The sequence below is a fragment of the Tympanuchus pallidicinctus genome, unplaced genomic scaffold, assembly GCF_026119805.1.
Source record: "Tympanuchus pallidicinctus isolate F22 unplaced genomic scaffold, pur_lepc_1.0 scaffold26, whole genome shotgun sequence".
Lineage (NCBI taxonomy): Eukaryota > Metazoa > Chordata > Aves > Galliformes > Phasianidae > Tympanuchus > Tympanuchus pallidicinctus.
The window spans coordinates 11065077-11079064 of NW_026294743.1; the positions used below are offsets into that span (position 1 = coordinate 11065077).

At 38.3% G+C, this 13988-nt stretch overlaps 2 long non-coding RNA genes across 2 annotated transcripts in view; both read right to left on the reverse strand.

Annotated features, from left to right (window-relative positions):
- Nucleotides 1–188: 188 nt before the first annotated feature.
- Nucleotides 189–7348, reverse strand: LOC128084392 (uncharacterized). The gene is made up of 4 exons (XR_008208504.1): nucleotides 7290–7348; nucleotides 6315–6422; nucleotides 4293–4455; nucleotides 189–2196 (listed from the first exon to the last, which is right to left on the reverse strand). It is a non-coding gene; the product is annotated as an uncharacterized LOC128084392 (long non-coding RNA).
- Nucleotides 7349–7873: 525 nt separating this feature from the next.
- LOC128084391 (uncharacterized) overlaps nucleotides 7874–13988 on the reverse strand; it is an 89984-nt gene continuing 83869 nt past the window's right edge. Inside the window, exons 16-20 of the long non-coding RNA XR_008208503.1 lie at nucleotides 12867–13071; nucleotides 10937–11030; nucleotides 10247–10314; nucleotides 9078–9129; nucleotides 7874–8586 (exon numbers count right to left, since the gene is read on the reverse strand). This is a non-coding gene — a long non-coding RNA (uncharacterized LOC128084391). The remainder of the gene's footprint in view (nucleotides 8587–9077; nucleotides 9130–10246; nucleotides 10315–10936; nucleotides 11031–12866; nucleotides 13072–13988) is intronic.

Sequence of the window (13988 nt, forward strand, 5' to 3'; positions counted from 1 at the left end):
GACATCCATCATTATTACTTCTAGTACTAAATGTCACAGATGTTGTAAGGAATATATTATTTTTTAGTATTTCAGTCTAGGCATATGGCTAGAAAATGGAACAGCTGTATTTGTTTGAACAGCCTGAAGGTACTGCTTTCTCAGCAGCAAAAACTTTTATGATGGACAAGGACCTCAGGAACAGTCCTACAAATTCTCATTATGATGAATATTCTTGGATTCACCTACAGACCACAGTAATATCAAAAAAGATAAAGACAGAAGTCATTTTGTGCCAAAGTGAGACTTCTCCAGTCAATCTCAGTGTGGGAGTTGTTTGTTGTACACATTTTGTTAAATCAGATAAGGTTTCAATGTAACCAAAAGTAATTTGGAACCAACGTGGTTTTGTTACATAGTCTGAGATAGTTAGATATTCTATACATGATTGAGAGTTTTGAAACACTATGTGTCCTCTCTGCTCACGAACTTCTAATACCTACTTACTATTGTATTTCTTCAAAATATCTTATCCTCTGAAGTAATTTGCTAATGAGACAACATACAGCTAAACGTATTTGACCTTAATATGACTTTTTCAGTCCCTGGTATGAAGAATTTGATTGCTACAGATAATGTAATGCACAAATTTCTCAGAATTAAACTTAATAAGACTGAAAAGTATTTGAAGCTATTTGGAAAGAGAAACAAGTCATCAAGAACATAAGAGCGTGCTACAAAAACTACAGCTACAGAAGAATGAGGCTCTTTTTTATTGTAATGAAGCTTCAACAGTGGTGAAGAAAATACATGGGTTCAAAAATGCCTTTAGGAAAATGTAATGAGAAAAACAGCAGCACTAATGCTTTATTAAGGCTGCAACTGCATGGTGCAATGAGCACTGGGTAAAGTAATATATCTTGAATTGATTACATTGATTAAAATCAGCAGTCAAAGAATTATTTTTCTGTGTAAATGAAAAACAAGAATTTGAGAATACCCAAACCAACAAAAATCACAGTAAAGAAGAGGAATCAAGGCAGAACTTACAGATAACAAACTTATACATTCTCATTCCTGTGAACATGTGGATTTTATGTTGAATGCAATCACAGAAAGACTAAATATTATAGATTTTAATGAGAAAAATATATGAAATCACACAAAATTCCAACTACCCAACAAGAAAACAAAAGTATTCTCCAAGAATCACCCTTTACTATTATTATTACATAGGAAACTTGAAAGAGGTCACAACAAACACTTGTTCTTTTGATCCATTCCACAAATATCAATTTCATGCTGAGACCAGTAGGATGAATGACATGCAATCTGACATTTGGGGCAATTCAAATCACAACTTCAGAAGTGCAAAAATCACATGTTCTGAAGTGTGACTTGTATAACCCATCTACACTGTTGGGCACAGAAATCCAAACAGTTTAAGGATCTTTCTTATTTAACCTTCTGATTTGTACAGTCATAACATGGCTAAATAAAAAGAACTGAACATTTGAATCTGAGCATGAACAGATGGAAGAGGAGTCTAGAAAGGTAGTACTTGGACTAGTTATAAACACCACAGACAGTAGAGGTGCACTGGTGAGATATTGCAATAGTCAAAGCAATGGAATGAGATACATTAGACTCCTAGACTGTAAATGAAAAAACAAATTACAATAGCATGGAAAAAGCATAAAATGAAGAATGAAGAAGGGGTTAAGGCTTTTGTTCTGTTTAGGAATACCAAATATACATTGGTTCTCTTTTAACAAAACACTGTTAAGTAAAATACCAGAGTACAGCATGATGTCCAGAATAGTGCATCCGGATTCCATCCTGTGTACAACCTGACAAAGCCATTATCAGAAGCATTTCCTCCACAGACACACACACAGTCAGTATTCTGGAAGGATCTAGGGGTGATTGTAGAAAAAACATCAGCAAAATACAGAGTCTGATTTCACTGGTGTGAGAACAAAAAGGATAACACATTATTTAGTCATTAGGCTTACTGGGATTACATGGAGATTAAACCTGAACTGTGGGAGAGACTTCACTCTCATCCAAAATCTGTTTTGTGGAATGAGAAGGTCTTTCTCTCTTCAGTATTAAGTTGTACTTCCCTTGTCTTCGTAATAGGTATGCATGATAAAATTCTCTGTTGTTCTTAGGTAAGATGATTCCCTTGTACTTTTTAAATAGCAGTCCAAACGCCTATAAAGAAGGAAGATCCATATTGTTTTTCTACCACCATATACAATTATTTCTTTGCAGAATACAAGATGAAAATTAATAGTCATTATTGATATTTTGATCTAAAACCTAGAATAGGCTGTATGAAATTTTTTCCAGTATATTTTCTTCAATTTCAACTTTCAATATTAGTTTAAATTCTGTGGGATTTTTACCACTGCCTCTTCCTCCCAACAAGTTCATGCATACAGACTATGATAATACTAATACATGCTAAACAACAACAAAATCAATATGATATCATATGATATATATGAAAAAGGGAAGTGAAAAAAACACAGATGTTAGAAGTTAAATATTACCTCACTAACACTCAGGTTGCTAATGAGCTATATTGCAAGAGATAAAGTTTGAAAAACAACAAAGCAAAGACAAAAGAAAAATCTATTTGTTAATCTTCTCTTTTGTTCTCCTAAATTCTGTACATAGTTGAACTGCTGCTCATGACCCCAAACAAAGAAAAATATTTTAGCATCATCAGACTGAAAATTGTCACATGCATACATGTGTGGTTGTACATGAGCTTACATTTTATGGACAATACATATACTAGCCAGGAACCAGAAAAAAAAAACTTTGTGACAAAAAGGATCAATACAAACCTCAAACTGTGACTAGAAAATACTAAAATTCTGATGAAGACTAAAAACAGTTGTAGACTGTATAAAAACAGTAGTTTGGCAAAAATAATTTTCCATCTACTAATTGTTGAGTATGATTCTTTCAAGTACCAAAACTAACTTGTACAAATCAAAGAGTTCACAAAAAGGAAAGAATTCATAAAATAAAATACTTGAAAATGAATTTTTAATCCACTCATGTAATCTTCCTTGATTTCATATTTGGAAATGCTATATAATGAAACTTTATCATTACCATTTTGTTCTGATTAAATACCATAATCTTCTTATTTGTGGAGATCCCCAGTGTTCCCCACTTTTATTAAAAGCAGGGTTCTAATGAAGCTCATGAGGTGTCACTAGGTAATTATTACTTACAGTTTGAAATGAAGCTCAGTTCCAAGCCATTTGCATTTATGTGCTAAACCTAAATGATTAATGTAGATTTTTACACATTTTTAGGTTTAATTTTTCAGTCTAATGAAACTATAAATTTCAAGCTTTCAGAAATATTCCTACCTCTTATTTAATTCAATATGTAATTGAGAACATGCTTTTGCTACAGATGGAGAGTTTTTTCTCAAATTTGAATTAATTTGGTGTTCTGCTGAGCTAGTAGATTAAGTACTACTGATTGCCTGATGTTCACTATGCTAAATCTTAGCTTTCAAGGTAATGAAATAAAATTTTAGAATTTCACAGGGACAAAAAATGTTTTCTGCAGAAATGACAGAATACATTCTGCTCGTGCTGCATGCAGTGAATGACGCTTGCAGAATGGTGGCAGCTAGAAACAGTCTGAAGAAAATTCTACAGCACTGAAGTAAGTAAGTGCCAAGTTCAGTGCCAAGTATTTTTTGTACGCAACTTACTCAGGATTTTATTTCATTTAAAACAAGAGTATTTTATGCTTAACTTATAATACAAACATCTCACATGTATGGGAAATGTTAGGTTATGACTAGCAGCAGTGGTAGAGAACCTGGTAAAGGAGCATAGCCAGCTCTGGGAGCACAGGGTGGAAGCAATTCACCTCAATGTGTGGCCAAAAGGAGTGAACTCTGAGGTTTGCTGCTCCCTAACCTTACTTCAGGTCTGACAGCCCCAAGGGAAGCATTTCTATTTGGAGATCATCTTCTTCAAAATGTTTGGAAAGCCCTGATTCTTGGAAAGGGAATTCCTTCTTTATTATTGAACTGTGACCACTGCTTTCCTTCCAAAAGTTTTTTAGAGCAACTACATCTGCTGCCCCCTGTCCTTACGTTATGCAAATAGATTACAAAAGCATTATCCTTAAATTCAGGGAAGTATTCCAAGTTACTAATGTGAGACTGACAACAGCTTCAGGAAGAGATTATGGGAGAGAATAAGAGAATACCTACTAAAAACTTGCAACAGCCACACATATAATAGTGAAAGAAAGTCAATTATGGTTACCTCAGAATTTATGGAACTATTTCTTCCACCGATGAGTCTCTCAGAAAAGAGAATGATTGCCAATATAGAAAAAAAGTCTCCTTTATCCCCATCAGTATTCTACATTCTTGAAGAATGCTGTTTTCTTAGTTTCATAAAGATGTTTCTTTAGTCTTTTACTGTTCTGAGGCAGGAAGAGTAAGAAGGAGTAATTATCTTGGCTAACTCAGTTTTCACCACTAGTATCTACTGAACATTCATGGAATTCTGGCTTGAGTCAGATGAGAGGCAGAGATGCGTCCCTTGGCTAACACTATCACTAATAAAGTAATACCAAGCTCTTTAGTATCTGGTATACAGTGTATATCTGAGGGCTACTTTATCACTGTACAGGGATTAATACACAAATCCTTCAGTGCAGCAACCTGATATTGCATTCAGTCCATAAATGATACTCAGAACTATTATACTTCCTCTCTGACAGGAGAGAGTAGTTAACACTGGGAAAATCTTAAAGGGTTAATCTCTAGAACCAGTTTCAAAGTCATTTAAGAAAAAGTGTCTGAAATGCTAATGACAGTAATAGCTAATAAGATTGCTGTGGATGACTACAGCTGGAGTCACCCAACTTCCAAATTCCTTGGGTTCACATTTTCCAGTCACAGGGGTATAAAATTCAGGGCAGTAGTTTGGTTTTGCTCCATAACATCTGTGACAAGCCGTAATGGATCACTGCCAATCTAGTGATTCATGAAATGAAAACTTCTTCCTTTCTATATCAGTGCAGACGTTCCCCAAGGGTTCTTAAAACACCTGTGTGGTCACACAGTATGCAGAGCATGAGACATTAGCAGCTCATAAAATTCTTTTTTTTTATTATTTTTTGAGAAGCTGCCTCACTTTCTATTACTGGAATTTAAAGATAAGTCACTGGAAGGAGTAGACTGATAGCACTGGTGTTATCCAGAAGTCTTTGAAAGGCATGAGCACCATCATATGTAATTAAAATGATTGCCCTGCATTTATTTTGCTATCCTCCTCAGGTTAGTTCTTCGAAAAGCCCCTCTTTCCTCAGGCAGAACTATGCTTCTGAAGCATTACTATGAATGCAAGAGTGTGAGTTACTCCTACCTAGAGAACACAAAGACCCCTCCTTGCCCCCCAGGCGTAGACACAAAATCCACCTATAGACGACATGCAAGGAAATTAACCACCTGCTGAGAACGATCCTAGTCATCCAGCTCGTGAGGAGAAAGCAATCGAGAGCAAGCCAATGGAAAATTATGAACCATGCGTGCATTTAACTTCTTACTCTGCCTTAAAGCATGTGACTCTGCCCTCTGATTTCAGCCTGCAGCCTATTTCTTTTCCATCCTATGTGCGAAACACATATTAGACAGGGTTTCACGAATGACTGCTGTCCTGCTCTGGCTGTCTTCTGAAAAGCTAGGACTGTCAAAAAGCCAAAAGTTACCAGTGTTTCTTGAAAACTCCAGGTGACAAAAGCAAACATTGCATCAGTATAGGCATTAGCCAGCAATTTTAATTAAGAAGTTAGCATCTGTATAAACTTTTAAGACACTTTGGCATATGACCAGGTTTTCACTATCTGGAGAGGCTAAAGTATTATTCTAGATCCTATTCTCTTGTTACTCGACAAGATGGCAAAACTGTTTATCCTGAAGCCCTCTTGCCTCACCAATTACACCACAAATTCTTTCCTAATCAGCATTGCCACGAGAAAGGAATGCTGGTTGTGCATAACACTGGCACTCAGGACCTTCCTTTGAGATTTAAATGCTGTTTTCTCCTTCATCATAATCTAGTAATCCCTTACTGTCATCTATAAGGTTTTGTGCTTATATTTCTGCCTCTCACAAAAGAAATATCAAAGTTGCAGTCCTTTGTGAGGCACTAGCAGCAGTGGAGGTAAAGTGGCTGCCAAATTACGTACTGCATGCTATTAATGGGATAGGTGAACAGCTTAAGGCTATACAAACAGCAAGAATTTTGCTCTGTACGCTGTATAGCTGACTGACTTACCTACTAAAACAATAGAAAGAGTTCATCGAAGTTCTTGGCCCGCTTTTCACTTTTAATGAGTATTCTCTCAGCAGTGGTTGAATAGCAACATAGTTATAATTCTGAAACCTGCAGGAGTAGAATGGTTGCAAATCAATTATATTAGGCATCATAATTTTGATCCAGTTCAAGGCCTCTTGTGTTTCATTGCAACTCTCAAAAAAAGTTGAGAATTAATTTGGTGTAAATGAAACTATTGCTCATAACTGTGACAGTACTTGACCCAAAGGGAGTGTTTCCTTGTGAAAATATGCTTCCAGCAGAAACCAGTTTCTTTCTTTAATGCAGATACTCCACTGCAATGTTTATATCACAGCAGTCTGCTTCTGGGTTACTTATGTTACATGGATAATAATACTAGGAATTCAGTCTTAGACAAATTACTTTCTCTAGTGCTTCTGTAATAATGCACAGTATGGAAGATGACAAATCATAGAATTACTCAGGTTGGAAAAAAACCTTGAAGTTCATCAAGTCCAACCACATCATGATCATATTACCCTAACTCTAAATCATGTCCCTCAGGCACCACATCCAAAAGGTTTTTAACCACTTCCAGGGATAGTGACTCAACCACCTCCCTGGGGAGCTCATTCCAGTGCTTAACAACCTTTTCTGTAAAGAAGGCTTTCCTGATATCCAATCTAAACTTACCCAGGTGCAATTTAAGGCCATTTCCTGCCATCCTGTCACCACTGAGAAGAGACCAACCCTGCTCTCGCTGCAATCAGCTGTCACGGAGTTATCTAGATCAATTCGTGTCCGTGATGGAGGAACAGCAGACCTGCAGGACCACTGGCCCAAAAGAGGAAGACTAGGAAGATATCTGGAAAGTTGTCAGTCCACTGAACTGGAGTATTAACTCTTTAATTCCACGTTTTAAGTGATGTTATAATGGGGAATATTGATAACAAAAATCATAAACCATGGCATCACCTTTCAGGTATTTGAAGAGAGTAATAGGGTCCACTCTCAGCCTTCCCTTCCCCAGATTGAAAAGCCCCAGTTCCTTTAGCCTCTCCTCATAAGCCATATCCTCCACGCCCTTCACCAGCTTTGTTGCCCTTCTCTGGACCTGCTCAAACACCTCCATGTCCTTTCTGTACTCAGGTGCCCAGAACTAAACACAGTAGTGTTTAGAGGCCTCACCAGTGCCGAGTACAGGGCAGGATGACTTCCCTGGTCCTGCTCACCACTCCATTCCTGATACAAGCCAGGATGCCATTGGCCTTCTCGGCCACCTGGGCACACTGCTGGCTCATATTCATCCCACTGACCATCAGTATAACAAGGTCCCTTTCCATCAGGCAGCTTTGCAGTTGCCTCCCCAAAGCTGTAGGGTTGCCTGGGGTTGTTGGGGCCAAAATGCTTCTGCTTCTTGTACTTTTCTGACACTGAGGAAGGCTGAGGAGATACAAGGAGATGGAAGGGGCAGAACAAGGACAGCTGACCTCAGCTGGCCAAAGGGATATTCCACAGCATGTGTCACTCTGCAAAATAATAATAATAATAATAATAATAAAAAAAAAAAAACAATAAAATCCACAGTGGGAAGCTGGCTAAGGGGCAAGTACTGCTCATAGACTGACCGCCCATCAGTTGGCAATTGGTGAGCAATTCTGTTGTGTGTTATTTGTTTTATAAATATGTATTGCTATCATTAATATTACTATTTTACTTTTTTTTTTTTTTTTTTGTCTTAGTAAATAGTATTTTATCCCAACCCATGTGTTCTATCTGATTTTTCTCCTGATTCTCTTCACCATCTCACTGGGTGGGAGGAGTGACTGAACAATGATATGGTGCTGAGCTGCCTGTAAGGTTAACTGGAAAAACACATAAATTCATTTTCAGGTAGCGGTGATCTTGGGAATGTTATTTTCCACCCCAATTCTTACTTTTCTGTATCGTGTAGAAGTTTTCACTTATTCAAGAGATAACAGATTAAAAAAAAATTAGCAAACAACATAACTACACTAGAAAGAGCTCTGATGAAGGGTTGTCACTAGCAGTTGATGCAAGATTTTGTCCCACATGCAATGCAATGTTCCTCAATCTTGTAGTAGTTTTTGATGAAGCTGTTTCTGTAGCTCTCACAAAACTTTCATTTCTAGAAGGTCTTGTTCACACTGTCATCTTGAATAAGCATATTTCTGATCCTCTTCCTGAAAATCACAATTCCTGTGATGAGCTTTTTAGAGGATTTCTTGCTGTAATGGAGTATGTTATTTTTCTAAACAGAAATTGAGCAATATTTATTTAGAAAGATGAATGTAAAATTGCCCTCTAACAAATCCACATCTTAACTCTTCAGAAAGGCTAACAAAAATCAATACCATTGAACACTTTTAAAATAAATAGAATTACTGGAAGTTTATAACAGGTGACATTTGAAATGATATTTCAGCAGGCAAGGCTTCGATTTAAGGATTCTACACAAAGCATTTTAACACTAAATTTGGATTACAGAGGATCAAACTTAGCCTATAAATTAATGAGAAGTCATAATACTTTCAGTGAGGATTTACCAATCTTCCTTGCTGGATGAGGCTTATTGTCTTTAATTATCAATAGGTAACTACTTCAACCTTAAGCAGCCAGCTCACATGATTTTCAATTTTGTTTTTCCTTTAAACTAGCTATCTTTGGAAAACAAGACTGTGATGTCCTTTGAAATAAAAGAAAAACTATGGTACCTATTCAATACAGTTATCCCTGACTCACCTCAGGATGCATTTCTGAATCTGCTGTTTTCCAATTTGAAGTGTTGGGGTGTCTCGCTCCAATTTATAGGAGGGAGATGAGGTTCTTTAATATCTGTATACCCGGTGTGAGATTAAGAAACAACGGTTCATATGTTGTTCCATCCCATTTATTACTAAGACCTAATCAGGGAGACGGGGAAGGGAAGGAGTGCGATAGAAAAGATGGAAAAGAAGCAGGAGTTGCTTAAAGCGGGGAGAGTCACCAGCAGGATCCAGCAGCGTCCCGTTGCACGGTGTTTGAAGGTCCCGGGCAGAACGCAGCAGAAGACGGGGAGCAGCAGCGTGGCGACCTTGGGCAGCAGGCAGGTAGACGAGGAAGTCGAGGAGCCAATTATTGAAGCAGCAACAGCGGTCAGGCAGCAGGCTCAGGAGAGTTCAACAGTATGCAGGAATCACCTCAATCTTCAGGAATCCCTCTATCTTCAGGAATTCCTCTCTCTCTTGTCAGAAACCTTGTTCTTGGCGAGGAATCTGTTATCAGAAACCTCCGTTCTTCATGAGGAATCTGTTGTCAGAAACCTATCCTCGTGGTTTTCAGTTCCTCTTTTATCCTCCTTGTTCTCCTGCCTACCTGACAAGGATGGGCTTCGTGCAAGAGTCATTGAGTACCCTCTAAGATGGCCATCATCCGGAGATAGGTCCACACAAAGGAGCACTTCACAGCTATTTAGCTGCAGCTCATCTCGCTCTCGTTGCCCCTGGCCTTGTCCATCTGCATTCCACCAGACAAAGGATTTCACAATCCTTGCTCGGGACTTGTCTGGACTTGAACAAGTCCGTCTGTGTCCCCAGCTAGCTTTGAGACACAGAAGTTAACAGAGTAATCTCTTACATGGGGTTATACAAACATCCATGCCAAAAATCAAAGGGTTGTTACATACACCTGAGAAAGCTGTTGAGATACACATGAGGCAGTCTGAGTGTATGAATGTTTCATGAATGTTTCAACAGTATGATATGTACAAAGATAAAATAGCATACAGTTTCAGAAGTCTTGGTTGCGTTCAGTAGTGTTTACCCATCTGTTCATCTGAACAGCTAGTTAAAATACATTCACTGTCATGTCTTCACAACAAAAGTATTATCAGAGTACTTAAAACTGCTCAACCTAGAAAGGACAAGGAATACTTGAGGGTACTTGCCTTTGGAGTCTTTTGCCTTTCCAAACTGTGGAGTTTCTCAAACCACCTGGTCACCTAAAGGAAAAAAAAAAAAAGCACATGATACATATACATGCATACACAGAGGAAAAAGATTGATTGGAAGAGAACTATATGAGTTTTTGTAGAGGACAACACTTAAATTTATATTTTCTAAATTGCCACCAGAATAATATTTTTACATGCCAACACCAACACCCTAAAAATACCGATGAATTTTCGTTTCAAACAAAAGAAGTGTGAGTGCTAGAGACAAACGAGTTGTTGAAAAACATGAAGCAACATAGAAATATTTGCCAGCTTATATAGAGTGTAAGACAGTAAACAGTGGCAGCATATCATTCATTTACCTGCTGAGCTACTTACAAGACATCACAAGAAAAATCTTTCTTGTAAACAATATTTGTTATATACACTAAGTAGAAGCATTTGCAATGTCGATGTCTATGATGTCTGTATAATCAAAGAATATTAGGATGTTATGATCACAAAATAAACAAGAGAGTTAGGCAAAGCAGACTATGATAACAAAAGAGAACAAATAGAAGGCTTACCCCTATCCTAGGCTCACTCACAAAACTCCAGCAGAGCAGGTCTCCAGAAGAGATCCCTCCACATTGGTGGCCAGTTCTTAAATAGATCTAGGAATTGCCTTCACCTGTGCTCCTCTGGCTGACTCGTGGTTCGCCTCAGGTGATCAGAGGTTCAGGCCGTGACTCAGCAGTTCCCATACAGATGTCCTAAATAAAACACTAAATAGGGTAGGTACTCAGTGTTACAGAAAAACTTTCAGGAAAAAACGTGAAAACAGAATTGACAGAAAGTATCTGTGCAGTCTGCCATTCCCTAAAAAGCAAACAACCAAATGGGCACTTCATTTATGACTAGCCTATTACACTCGCCCCTTGTGTAATTTCTGCCACACATTACATTGACATATGTTGCTGATTATTTCTAATAAAGAAGATGGAATAATTTTGCAGTTTATTTATAAACTCTACGTTTATTTTTTACCATTTTAGAAATAGAATTGTAGCAGCATACATACACACATGAAACATGCACATAAGCACACATATCATTTTATGTTTGCAGCCTGGAAGGTTAACTATATGCTGAGCTGCATTAAGAAGGGGTGGCCAGCACGGAGAGGGGGATCACTGTCCCCCTGTACTTGGCTCTTGTGAGGCCCCATCTGCAGCACTGCATCCAGGCCTGGGGCGCCAGCACAGGAAGGACTTGGAGCGGGTCCAGAGGAGGGCACTGAGATGGTGCTTTGAGGAAAGGTTGAGGGAACTGGGATTGTTTAGCTTGGAGAAGACAAGGCGCAAGAACTTTATGGTGAGGGTGGCAGAGATAAACTACAACTGGCAAAAATGTCTCTGCTGTATGTTTCTCATAATTTTTCCTCATATATGTGTGCCTCCAAATTATAGCAAAAGTGAAACACAATGCTCATTTTTTCTTTCAGATAACAATGTTCTTATTTTCTGCTATCTCTTTTTTTTTTTTTTTCAGAAGCAATTACCATCTCTTCTGAAATTGTAAAATGTCAACACTTATAACTTCTTTCTAGCTAAAACTCTACCTGTTTATTAATAAAGCAGGCTTTTACAGCACTGATCCTTATAAATATCTCTATATTTGGAAAAAAATATTGTTTGGTTAGTTGTGCAGGCAGATAGCTATAATACCACTGCATAAAGTCCTCATTTTTTGATGCACAGTGTCAGATGTGCCTCTGGGAAAATCAGAAAGTATTTGAAGAGGGTGATTTTAGTGTAATGCATACATCTAAATAAGGATAAAATGATTTCTCTAAGCTATTGTAATTCATGCATTTCAAGGTGCTGTAAGCAAAAAGAGAGAACTTCTAAATCTTTAAAATTCAGTGCAACTTTGTACAAGCTGCGTGTGGGAGAATTTTCCAAACAACAATTCCAGGTGTGCAGCATCAGAACCAGACATTCAGTTCAGGACATTTTGAGGGAAAAATAAAATTGAAAGACAATTAAGCACTTGGGTATCATTCTGCTCTTGAAACATGCTCTCAATCTTCTATATGCTAAGGTGGAAAATGAGCATTTAGTCAATGACTTTTTCAAAGGTCACTGCAACTTGTGCTGTTTTTGCTGCTCTGATCATGAGGTCAGGTGGAAAATCTTCAGACAGAAGAGGTTTCCCCTGGTAAAACTGATTCAACAGAGCTGAAATCGTGGTAACCAGTTTGGGGGGATTTCAAAATGTTAAGGCAGTATCGTCAGACCTCTTGCCAGCTGCCAGCTTCCCTGTGCTAGAAACCAAGTGCCTCATGCTCAACTTGTTTTGTAGAATGTTTGGAAAGACAGAGCTCCTGCTGTTTCCCACTCCCACTACTCCTAGCAGAAGTGGCAGAATGGTGCTGCAAAAGTGGCCTGGAGATTTTCAGAAACCCCCCAGGCATTTCCATTTCGGCTAGTTAATCCCAAAATGGAACCTGACCACAAACAGAAGGCAAGGAAGCCCGGAGAGAAAGTCTGCATAGAAGCCTGTGCAGATACCAATGGTGAATCTCAGAGCAGAATGACCAAGTAGTTGTAGATACTAACCTGGTAAGCTTGATAGCCCCATTTTTATGGCAGCTTTTTTACATGTGAGTTGCTGAAGGAGCTCTTTGCTGCTGCTTCTTCTGCTTATCCGCTACCTGACTGTGCAACATCACGGTCTGAGAAAAGGTAGAGGGGAGCTCTGTGGACAGTCATCTCTGAAACCCAAACCACATGTCTACATCCTCAGAATGGCTTGTATTAAAAGCTAAGAGCAAAGTAGAAAACGTAGATCTTATTAAATGCATGTTTAGTGGACTAGTTTGAATTAGAAATATAATGTGCTACAGTGGGAAAATATTGCGATGAGCAAGAAAAATCACTTCAGCCAGAAAACTTGTTTAAAGGAAGACAGTGAAATTTTAAGTACACAGTAGAGCTTGCAAAATGCAATTGACTATTTGCAAAAGGACAGGGGCAACATGAAAACAGCCATATATGTCTGCACTGTGGCTACATGAAATACTTTAAGTAAAAGCAGGACAGAGGGTGACTATCTTGAACAAAAAAAAGCGTATCAGAAGCTCGCTGTGCCTATTCCTGAAAGTCAGCAGTCAGGAGACAGGGTGCTATTAAGTAGTTATCTAAGCTGCAAGTGTTATTGTAAAGGTCAGAATAACCTGACATTAAGCATCCAGGGTAAAGTTCTTCTGACAAGTATTAATTAACTGGATTGCAGAGCTCATGACTGAGTAGCCTTTAGCAGTTATTTCCAAGCAAGTCAGCTGAACAGTGTCTTAGTGAGAAATATCCAAAGTGAGCCCTTGGTGCCATCTTGCTCTAGATGTCCACCTCCTGGGCTAATTGGTTCGTGATGCTCTCAGACAGCCCAGTGGCCCTGCAGTGTAGGGCACAGGGCATTGCAATTCACCTGAGGTATTTCCTGTAAGCTGAAAAATTCCACATCCGTAGTTGTTACTATATGAGGAATCACCTTGGAAGACGTTGTGACTTTTTTATTAAAAAGAGAAAGAGAAACAATCTGAAACAATTCTTCTTAAGAATAAATATCTCTATTTTCCACTCAGCCATATTGCCCATCACCTCAGAAAGTTACGTCAATATTCAAAGCAGAGTGCAGTGCACTCCAGATACAAGTGATAACCCCTTTAAGTATGAAGGTTA